Source organism: Arachis hypogaea, chromosome 1 (assembly GCF_003086295.3).
Source record: "Arachis hypogaea cultivar Tifrunner chromosome 1, arahy.Tifrunner.gnm2.J5K5, whole genome shotgun sequence".
NCBI lineage: Eukaryota > Viridiplantae > Streptophyta > Magnoliopsida > Fabales > Fabaceae > Arachis > Arachis hypogaea.
The window spans coordinates 39496703-39506947 of NC_092036.1; the positions used below are offsets into that span (position 1 = coordinate 39496703).

The 10245-nt window shown below is 32.5% G+C and overlaps 1 non-coding gene across 1 annotated transcript; it reads left to right on the forward strand.

The window, feature by feature from the left end:
* The first annotated feature begins 206 nt into the window (after positions 1-206).
* On the forward strand, positions 207-313 carry LOC112711979 (small nucleolar RNA R71). Its single transcript, XR_003157644.1, has one exon. It is a non-coding gene; the product is annotated as a small nucleolar RNA R71 (small nucleolar RNA).
* Positions 314-10245: the final 9932 nt, after the last annotated feature.

The following is a 10245-nucleotide window of genomic DNA, read 5'->3' on the forward strand; positions in this document are numbered from 1 at the left end:
CTCCCTTCCTCTGAGGCGTCCCATTATTCATGGAATTCCTCTCAGAAGTGTACATGAATTAGTTATTTGCAACCATGTCAATAAGTTCTTGAGCTTCTGCAGGCGTTTTCTTTAGGTGAATGGATCCACCTGCAAAATGGTCCAATGACATCTTGGAAAACTCAGATAGACCATAATAGAATATATCTAATATGGTCCATTCTGAAAACATATCAGAAGGACATTTTTTGGTCATCTGCTTGTATCTTTCTCAAGCTTCATAGAGGGATTCACCATCTTTTTGCTTGAAGGTCTGAACATCCACTCTAAGCTTGCTCAGCTTTTTAGGAGGAAAGAATTTATCCAAGAAGGCCATGACCAGCGTATCCCAGGAGTTCAGGCTATCTTTAGGTTGTGAGTCCAACCATGTTTTAGCTCTGTCTCTTACAGCAAAAGGGAAAAGCATGAGCCTGTAGACTTCAGAATCTACTCCATTCGTCTTAACAGTCTCACAAATCTGCAAGAACTCAGTTAAAAACTGGTAAGGATCTTCAGATGGAAGTTCATGAAACTTGCAGTTCTGTTGCATTAGAGCAACTAATTGAGGTTTCAGCTCAAAATTGTTTGCTCCAATGGCAGGAATTGAGATGCTTCTTCCATCAAACTTGGACATGGGTTTAGTAAAATCACCAAGCATCCTCCTTGCATTATTGTTGTTGGGTTCGGCTGCCATCTCCTTCTCTTGTTCGAAAATTTCAGAAAGGTTGCCTCTGAATTGTTGTAATTTAGCTTCTCCTAGTTTTCTCTTCAGAGTCCTTTCAGGTTCCGGATCAGCTTCAACAAGAGTGCCTTTTTCCTTGTTCCTGCTCATATTCAAGAGAAGAGGACAGAAAAAAGAAGAGGAATCCTCTTTGTCACAGTAAAGAGGTTCCTTATTATTGGTAGAAGAAAAAGGGAATAAAGAAAGGAGAATCCAAACATAAGGGTAAGGATAGGGGCAGTGATTTGAGATGAAGAGAGGTGAAGAGAAGTGTTAGTAAATAAATAGATAAATAGAAGAAGAGGAGAGGGGAAGAATTTCGAAAATTAATTTTGAAAAGGAGTTAATGATTTTCGAAAATTAAAGGTGAGATAGAATTTAAAATTTAAAACAATTAGTTAATTTAAAAAGAATTTTGAAAAAGGGATGAGATATTTTCAAAAATTAGAGAGGGAAAAGTAGTTAGGTGGTTTTGAAAAAGATATTAAAATCAAATTTGAAAAGATAAGAAGATAAGAAGTTAGATAATATATTTTTTTTGAAATCAAATTTTTGAAAAAGATAAAATTTTGAAAAAGATATGATATAAAAGATAAGATAAGATAGATTTAATTTTTAAAATTAAATTTGATTACTTGACTAACAAGAAACTAAAAGATATGATTCTAGAATTTAAAGATCGAACCTTTCTTAACAAGAAAGTAACAACTTCAAATTTTTGAATCAATCACATTAATTGTTGGTAAAGTTTTCAAAATTTTGAAATAAAGATAAGAAAAAGATTTTGAAAATAAATTTTTAAAAATTTTGAAAATTAAAAAAGATTTGATTTTTGAAAAAGATTTTGAAAAGATAAGATTTTTAAATTTGAAAATTTGACTTGACTTGTAAGAAACAACTAATTTTAAAATTTTTTGACTAAGTCAACTCAAATTTTTGAAAATTATGAGAAAATTAAGGAAAAGATATTTTTTTATTTTTGAATTTTTAATGAGGAGAGAGAAAAATACAATTATGACCCAAAACATGAAAATTTTGGATCAAAACTAATGATGCATGCAAGAACACTATGAATGTCAAGATGAATACCAAGAACACTTTGAAGATCATGATGAACATCAAGAACATATTTTTGAAAAATTTTTGATGCAAAGAAAACATGCAAGACACCAAAATTAGAAATCTTTAATGTTTAGACAATATGAATGCAAAAATGCACATGAAAAACAACAACAAACACACAACAAGAAAATATCAAGATCAAACAAGAAGACTTACCAAGAACAACTTGAAGATCATGAAGAACACTATAAATGCATGAAATTTTGAAAAATGCAAGAAAAATTTTTAAAGCATGCAATTGACACCAAACTTAAAAATTGACTCAAGACTCAAACAAGAAACATAAAATATTTTTGGTTTTTATGATTTTATGATTTTTTTGTATTTTTATTATTTTTTTGAAAATATTCTTTAGGAAAACGAAAAAGAAAAAAATTTTGAAAGATTTTTTTTGAAAAATTTTTGAAATTAAAACAAAAAGAAAATTACCTGATCTGAGCAACAAGATGAACCGTCAGTTGTCCATACTCGAACAATCCCCGGCAACGGCGACAAAAACTTGGTGGGCAAAATTGTGATCATCAACAATGGCTCCAAAGACTTGGTGCTCTCAAACATGAATCACACTTTGTCACAGCTCCGCTCAACTAACCAGCAAGTGTACTGAGTCGTCCAAGTAATAAACCTTACGTGAGTAAGGGTCGATCCCACAGAGATTGTTGGTATGAAGCAAGCTATGGTCATCTTGTAAATCCCAGTCAGGCGGATTCAACTGTATTAAGAAATTATAGTATACGCGAAGGAATAAAATAGGATATAGTTACTCATGTAATTCAATGGTGGGAAGTTCAGACAAGTGTATGGAGGTGCTGTGTTCCTTCTGAATCTCTGCTTTCCTACTGCTTTCATCCAATCCTTCTTACTCCTTTCCATGGCAAGCTGTATGTAGGGCATCACCATTGTCAATGGCTACATCCCATCCTCCCAGTGAAAATGGTCCAAATGCTCTGTCACAGCACGGCTAATCATCTGTCGGTTCTCGATCATGTTGGAATAGAATCCCTTGATTCTTTTACGTTTGTCATCACGCCCAGTAATCGCGAGTTTGAAGCTCGTCACAGTCATTCAATCCCAAAATCCTACTCGGAATACCACAGACAAGGTTAGACTTTCCGGATTCCCATGAATGCCGCCATCAATTCTAGCTTATACCACGAAGATTCTGATCAAGGAATCCAAGAGATATGCGCCCGGTCTAAGGTAGAACGGAAGTGGTTGTCAGTCACGCATTCATAGGTGAGAATAATGATGAGTGTCATGGATCATCACATTCATGATGTTGAAGTGCAACGAATATCTTAGAATAAGAATAAGTCGAATTGAATATAAAATAGTAGTAATTGCATTGAAACTCTAGGTACAGCAGAGCTCTACCCCCTTAATCTATGATGTGTAGAAACTCCACCGTTGAAAATACATAAGTGATGAAGGTTCAGGCATGGCCGAGAGGCCTGCCCCCAAAACGTGATCAGAAGACCGAATAATACAATCTAGGATGAAAATATAAATAGTAAAAAGTCCTATTTATACTAGACTAGCTACTAGGGTTTACAGAAGTAAGTAATTGATGTAGAAATCCACTTCCAGGGCCCACTTGGTGTGTGCGTGGGCTGAGCTTGAACTTTACACGAGCTAAGGCTTCTATTGGAGTTGAACGCCAAGTTGTAACGTGTTTTTGGCGTTCAACTCTGGTTCGTGACGTGTTTCTGGCGTTTGACTCCAGAATGCAGCATGGAACTGGCGTTGAGCGCCAGTTTATGTCATCTAATCTCGAACAAAGTATAGACTATTAAATATTGCTGGAAAGCTCTGAATGTCTATTTTCCAACGCTATTGAGAGCGCGCCATTTGGAGTTCTGTAGCTATAGAAAATCCATTTTGAGTGTAGGGAGGTCAGATTGCAACAGCATCAGCAGTCCTTTGTCTGCCTCCTATCAGAGTTTTGCTCAGGTCCCTCAATTTCAACTAGAAAATACCTGAAATCACAGAAAAACACATAAACTCATAGTAAAGTCCATAAATGTGAATTTAGCATAAAAACTAATGAAAACATCCCTAAAAGTAACTAGATCATATTAAAAACTACCTAAAAACAATGTCAAAAAGCGTATAAATTATCCGCTCATCAATTCCCAATTAGTGATGAAATAATTATCATGAGAATTCAAATGCACTAATGAAGTACTACAAAATATTTGTCGACAATATGGGAGTTGTTGGTATCATTTCAACAAGTGTTTTTAACTCATATCACAAGGATTTTAAATGAAAAAGCAAACGAATTAGCTCAAATTGCTTCAAAATATAGAATTTCTCTTTATACGTACTCTCAAAAAGTTGGCAGATACAACAAGTCCTTGTGCTAATTCGGGAAAGAGATGTAATGACTATAGATAAATGGGATGATGATGATTGAAAAAAAACTATCGCTACATATCTAATGAATCCAAATACACAAGCTAATCGAAAGTTAAAATTGCAATCGATGACTTTTGTGATATTTGGAGATGAGTTGTATAAAAAGAGTGTTGATGGAAATGTCATGAGGTGCTTAAGCAAATTCGAAGCTTTGATTGCCCTCGGTGAAGTCCATGAAAGGAATTGGGGGACATATCTAGCTAGTGAAAGAATGAAATTGATACTCTAACATAATCGAGTATACTGGCCATCTTTGGTGAATGTCAGAAACAAAGGGTAATCCAACAAGTGCCTGCTTCTGATTTACATTCGATCATTAAACTTTGGCCATTTAGAGGATGGTCTTTGGATCTAATTGGGATGATTCATCCTCCTTCTTATAAAGGTCATAAATTCATTTTGGTTGTAATTGATTATTACTTTATTAAGTGGGTAGAAGCTATACCTTTAGTAGACATTACACAAAATGAAATTATTGATTTTGTTGAAGAGTTCGTAGTTCATCAATTCGAAATTTCTCAAAAATTGAGTACTGATTAATCAACAATGTTCACTGGTTAACGTATAAGTAATTTTGCAGCATTGAAAAATACAAAACTAATAACCTCGACACCATATTATGCACAAAAAAATGGTCAAGTGAAGGCTACAAATAAAATTTTAATTAATTTAATTAAGAAACATGTTGGTCAAAAACCACGAAGTTGATATGAAACCTTAAGCGAAGCTTTATGGGCTTATCGAAACTTACCTCGAGGGTCGACCCACACATTATACACAAGGAAAATAGTTTTTTTTTCATGATATTTTTAACAAATGAATCATTACGTGAAAATGATGGTGGAAGGCCAGTACTTCTAACAGACGGAACGTTGCTTGAAAATGGTGGTGGAAGGCCCGTATTTCCAGCAGAAACAGGCAACATTTTCACACAGCCAAGAATGAAAGCAGATTTTTTTTTGTTTTGAAGTTAATTTTTTTAGGGAAGTGATAGAATGACTTATCGAGAAGGAGAAGTCATATATTTTTACTTATTAAAAAAGCTGTGAATTAACTTTTCGCAAAGTTAAAAGCTTTTTTTAAAATAGTGCCAAACACGCATATTGTGACTTTTTATAATTCAAAAGTAAAAAAGGGTAGCTTCTGCTATTTTTCAAACGGGCTCTTAGTCTAAGGCCTTTGATATTCTGCCTGTCTGAAGGTACCACTCCCTCATGCTACATATGTTTCTCAAAAACTAAATTCAGCTAAAGTTGGACAAACCAAAGAGGAGCCCTAACATTGATTGAAGACTTATTGCAGAGATTGTCGATCATTTGACCCCGCTCATCATAAAGATTCTCTAAGAAAATTTTGGCTAAACAAAGTTTATGTTTTGTTTCATGTATCAAAGCAACCAGAAATATGTATAGTTTCTGCATTGTAACACTTCTTGAATAGAAAACTATGTCATTTAACCAGTAGGAAAAACTTGTTACAGGTTCATTGCCAGTAATTAGAGTGCCATCTTCACTCATATTACTTTTGATAAATTCTCCATAAGATCTTTTGAAATTGATGTTGAACTCCTTCTCAAGGCGCATGTCAAAAGTAATTGTGTCTCCATTTTGAAGAAGAAAAGTGATGGCAACTACGTCAAAAAGAGTAGGGCAGACCATGGCACATGGTAAATGAAGATTGCTAGTGGTCTTGCTCCAGAAGCGTAGCATCGCTTCTACCATCCAGTGATTTATCGACGGGTAAAACTGAGGAAGTCTCATAAGGTCATAAATTCCTCAATAATGCTAGGAATCTTTTTAAGATGGTTCCATTGTTTTGATCCAAGTGAGGAAACTCACTTTCTTGAACGTAGTCTTTGGATTATTTTAAAAGGGGCAAGCATGGTCGACAAAAGGAGCAATGTACAAGTCATTTTTTTATCAAAATATCTTGCCCCTTGTTGCAAGGGAAATAATAGAAGACACTTAAGCTTGTTCTAGAGAATTTAAAAGACTTAAAAGACAATGCAGTTTGTTCTTGATATAGAAAGAGAATAAAATTTTTTCATTATTGATGGTGTTGACTAGGTCCTCGATAATCATGTCAAATTCCTCTTATAGAATTTTTAAGTTAGTCTTATCAGTAAACTCTTCAACCTTCTCTTTATCCTTGTCCTTTTTTGGAAAAAGCTTAGAGAGAGTTGAAGAGGCCGTTCCTATAATTCATATATAAAGATAAGTCAACAAAGAAAAATCCTAAAACCAAAATTTATTGAGAAGGACAAATAATTATACTTGCTTATAAAAAATAGAAAATGAAAACACGGATTTCTGCGTTTTCTCCTCCTGTCACTAAAGAATTTCAAATTTTTTCATTGATTAATGAAAGAAAATCAAAGATTTGAAATCATTTCCTATTGTAGAGTACATTGTGACTAGTAATCATTGTTGCAGGAATAACAGTAAAAAAAATAAAAAGGAAAGGAAAAGGAAAAACATGGATAAACTTAGTAAGTGAATGCTAAAGACAAACCAGAAAAATGCAAAAAAAAGTATGAAGAATGAAATCTTGAAATCAAGAAGCAACAATCGCAGTGATGGATGTTGGTGGCAGCAGTGGCAAAGACGATTAGCTCAGAGAGTAGATATTGTTATTAGAGGCTCTGAAGTTTAAAAATGAAAAATTAGAAGAAGAAGTTGGAGTTTTTATAAGCGTGCCTTGGAGAAGAGAGAGAGAGAGAGAGAGAGAGAGAGAGAGAGAGAGAGAGAGAGAGAGAGAGAGAACAAAAAGATTGATTAGATGTGGGGTAATCATGATAGTGATGGTTATTCACTTAAGGATGGGTGAAGGAGGAGTATAAATTTATTTCATTTGTATGAAAGGATCAATCACACTTACTCAAAAAGAAACTCAAAAGTGATAATGCTCATAGGGGACAATTTTTTGGTCGACATTAGTTGTGTCAATGTTAGGCATATCTATTAAGGAAATTTGATAGGATGAGGATCGACAAGGAAATGGTAGATTGAAGGGGGTCAAGGATGAAGTTTGCATAGTGGTTACCAGACCTGTGACTTGTGGGAACAGTTACTATCAAGGTACACTAGAGTCAACACATGAAAAATTTTGATTGGTTGAAGAGGTTTGTAAATATGGTGACAAACAAGATATAAGGAATTGAAATTTTTACTCTGAAACACACTTATTCTCTCACACATCCTAGCGACTTTCTGTGACTTATCTAAGCTAGTTCTCTATGTAGGTTTCCTTCCACATATTATTTATGTTCTTTTCAATTTTGTAATCTTTATTTTATGCAAAAAGTAATTTCTTTTCTAGTTGTATTTTACCAAATTCTTTTTTTTTGAATAATTTGTAAATTTTATTCTGAATTTTTGTGGAGTTCTTCTTTATTTGTAAATATTTCGAATTTCTATGAAGTATAGTTTAATTTTTATTTATAATCAAATCATTTTATTTTCATTTATACTGTTTATTATTCTGCAAAACTTCTTTTTCATCGACAAAGTAAAAACTTTGATGCACATAAAACTAGTACTTGCAAGAAAAGTAGATTTCTCTCCCAAAATCTAGATTTTGAACCATGTCAGATTTTGCAATTATCAAATATTTTGTTTTGTAAATCTCAATTGTTAAATATTTGCATGTTAATGAGTTATAACTCAAATGACATAATTTTTCCATATTTATCTAAGAGATCGCGAGTTTGAGTCTCCCTATCTTTGATATTAAATATCTGCATAACACATAATAAATATTCTTTATTTTTCATATGAAATTAACATGATTTATCAATTTTAATGTAAGTTTTGTCTTCTTAAATTTTAATTAATTTTGTAATGTAATGTTGATTATTGGTCGTTGTCTCTTGATTCTCACATTGATAAATGAGATTGAAAAATACTTACCCTTTGGGTTTAAGCACTTTTTTTTCACTTCATTTTTTTTAAATTACATATTTTTATCTTTTTCTCATGTTATTTCAACCATTTTATAATTATAATTATTTTTCTCTTTTTTTAGATTATGTTAGATATATATTAAAAATTAACTACTAAATTAATTACATATATTTTATACATATTAAAATATCGAATATAAAATATACTTTTTTTTCCTTCTTGATTTGCCTTTTTTTTTATTTTTTCAAAGGTTTAATTATTTTGTTAGTCCTTATAGTCTTGTGAAAATTTTAATTAGGTCCCTATACTTTTTTTTCCTTTTAATTGAGTCCCTACACTTTTTTTTCTTTTATTTGAGTCCCTGTACAAAATTTTTTTAGTAGGATCCCTATACAATTAAGCTAATTACTACTAAGAGGGACCTAATTGAAAAAAAATTGGTGCAGAGACCCAATTAAAAAGAAAAAAAAAAGTATAAGGACCTAATTGAAAATTTTACGAAACTATAGGGATCAATAGAATAATTAAATCTTTTTCAAATTACTTATTTTGTCTTTTTCTTAAGTTATTGTGAGATATATTTTCAAAATATGTGAAAAACTATTTTGAAGAGTTACATCTCTTCATGAAGTTGTGACTTATTCAAAAGTTGCAACCTATTAAAAAGTTGTAACTATTTGAAAAGTTATGTCTGTTGAAAGATTGTAACTATTTGAAAGATTAAGACTGTTGAGTACGTAGTTGCATGTACGTAGCTGCATGTTGCATGTATTCCGTACCTATAAATTTTTCTCATTTCATTATTGCTTGATATTCATCTCAACACTTTCTTTATGCGCATAAGAAAGAATAAGAAAGAATAGAGAATATTATTCTGTAAATTATCATTTAGTGTAAGGCTTAACTATGTGAGTGCATAAACAAATCAAGCGTTCTTCATTGTATCCTGCAGAAAATTTGTCAGTAATCGATTTTGCACACCATTGTACATTGGTGGGGCGAATTAAGCGTAAAAAAAGTGTGTATAACACACGCCTTGAAGAGTTGCGCTATTTAATTCACTATTCTTTTCTCTACTATTTCATAATCTTTAAGCTTAATTATGCACCAATAAAATAAAAATAGCCACAGCATCAATTAAAGAGATGACCTCGGATTTTGTCAAATTAGAAAGATTGATGGTGAAATTTTCATACGATGGCAAAAGAAGATGCACTTCCTTCTCACAACACTAAAAGTGACGTATGTTCTTACCATACAAAGACCTCCAGAAGTTGAAGGGGAGGCTACTGTAGAAACCCGAGCCAGAAAAAAAAATGGGACAACGATGACTATATATGTACCAGACACATACTCAATGGCATGAGTGATGCACTGTTTAATGTCTACCCAAATATTGGGAGCGCAAAAGAACTATCAGATATATTAGAGGCAAAATATATGGCCGAAGACACAACAAGTAAGAAATTTCTTGTCACTCGCTTTAATAATTATAAGATGGTTGATGATAGATATGTTATGGAACAACGGCATGAAATTGAGCATACTTTAAATAATTTTAAGTAACATAACATGCACATGGATGATACCATTATTATTTCTTCAATTATTGACAAACTCCCTCCATCATGGAAAGAATTTAAAAAAAAAACTATGAAACATATAAAGGATGATGTTTTTCTTGAGCAATTAAGTAATCACCTTCGTCTTGAAAAAGAGTATCGTAAACTAGACGATACTAAAGAGCAAAGTACTCATGCTAATCTTCACGTAATGGAGGATGAAAAATCCAGCAAGCCCAACAAGAAAAGATACTGAGATTTTAATAAATCTCAAGGTAGCAATGGTGATACCAGAAAGAATAAAAAGAAAGAAAATTATTTTTAATGTGAAAAACTAGGACATTTTAAGAAAGAATGTCATTTCTTAAAAGGAAGAAAGAAAAGAACGACAAAGTAATAAAAGATAATCTTATTGCTGTTATTTCTGAGATCAACATGATTGAAGACATTGAGTGATGGTGGATAGACTCTGGTGCAAATTGACATGTCTGTAAGAATAGAA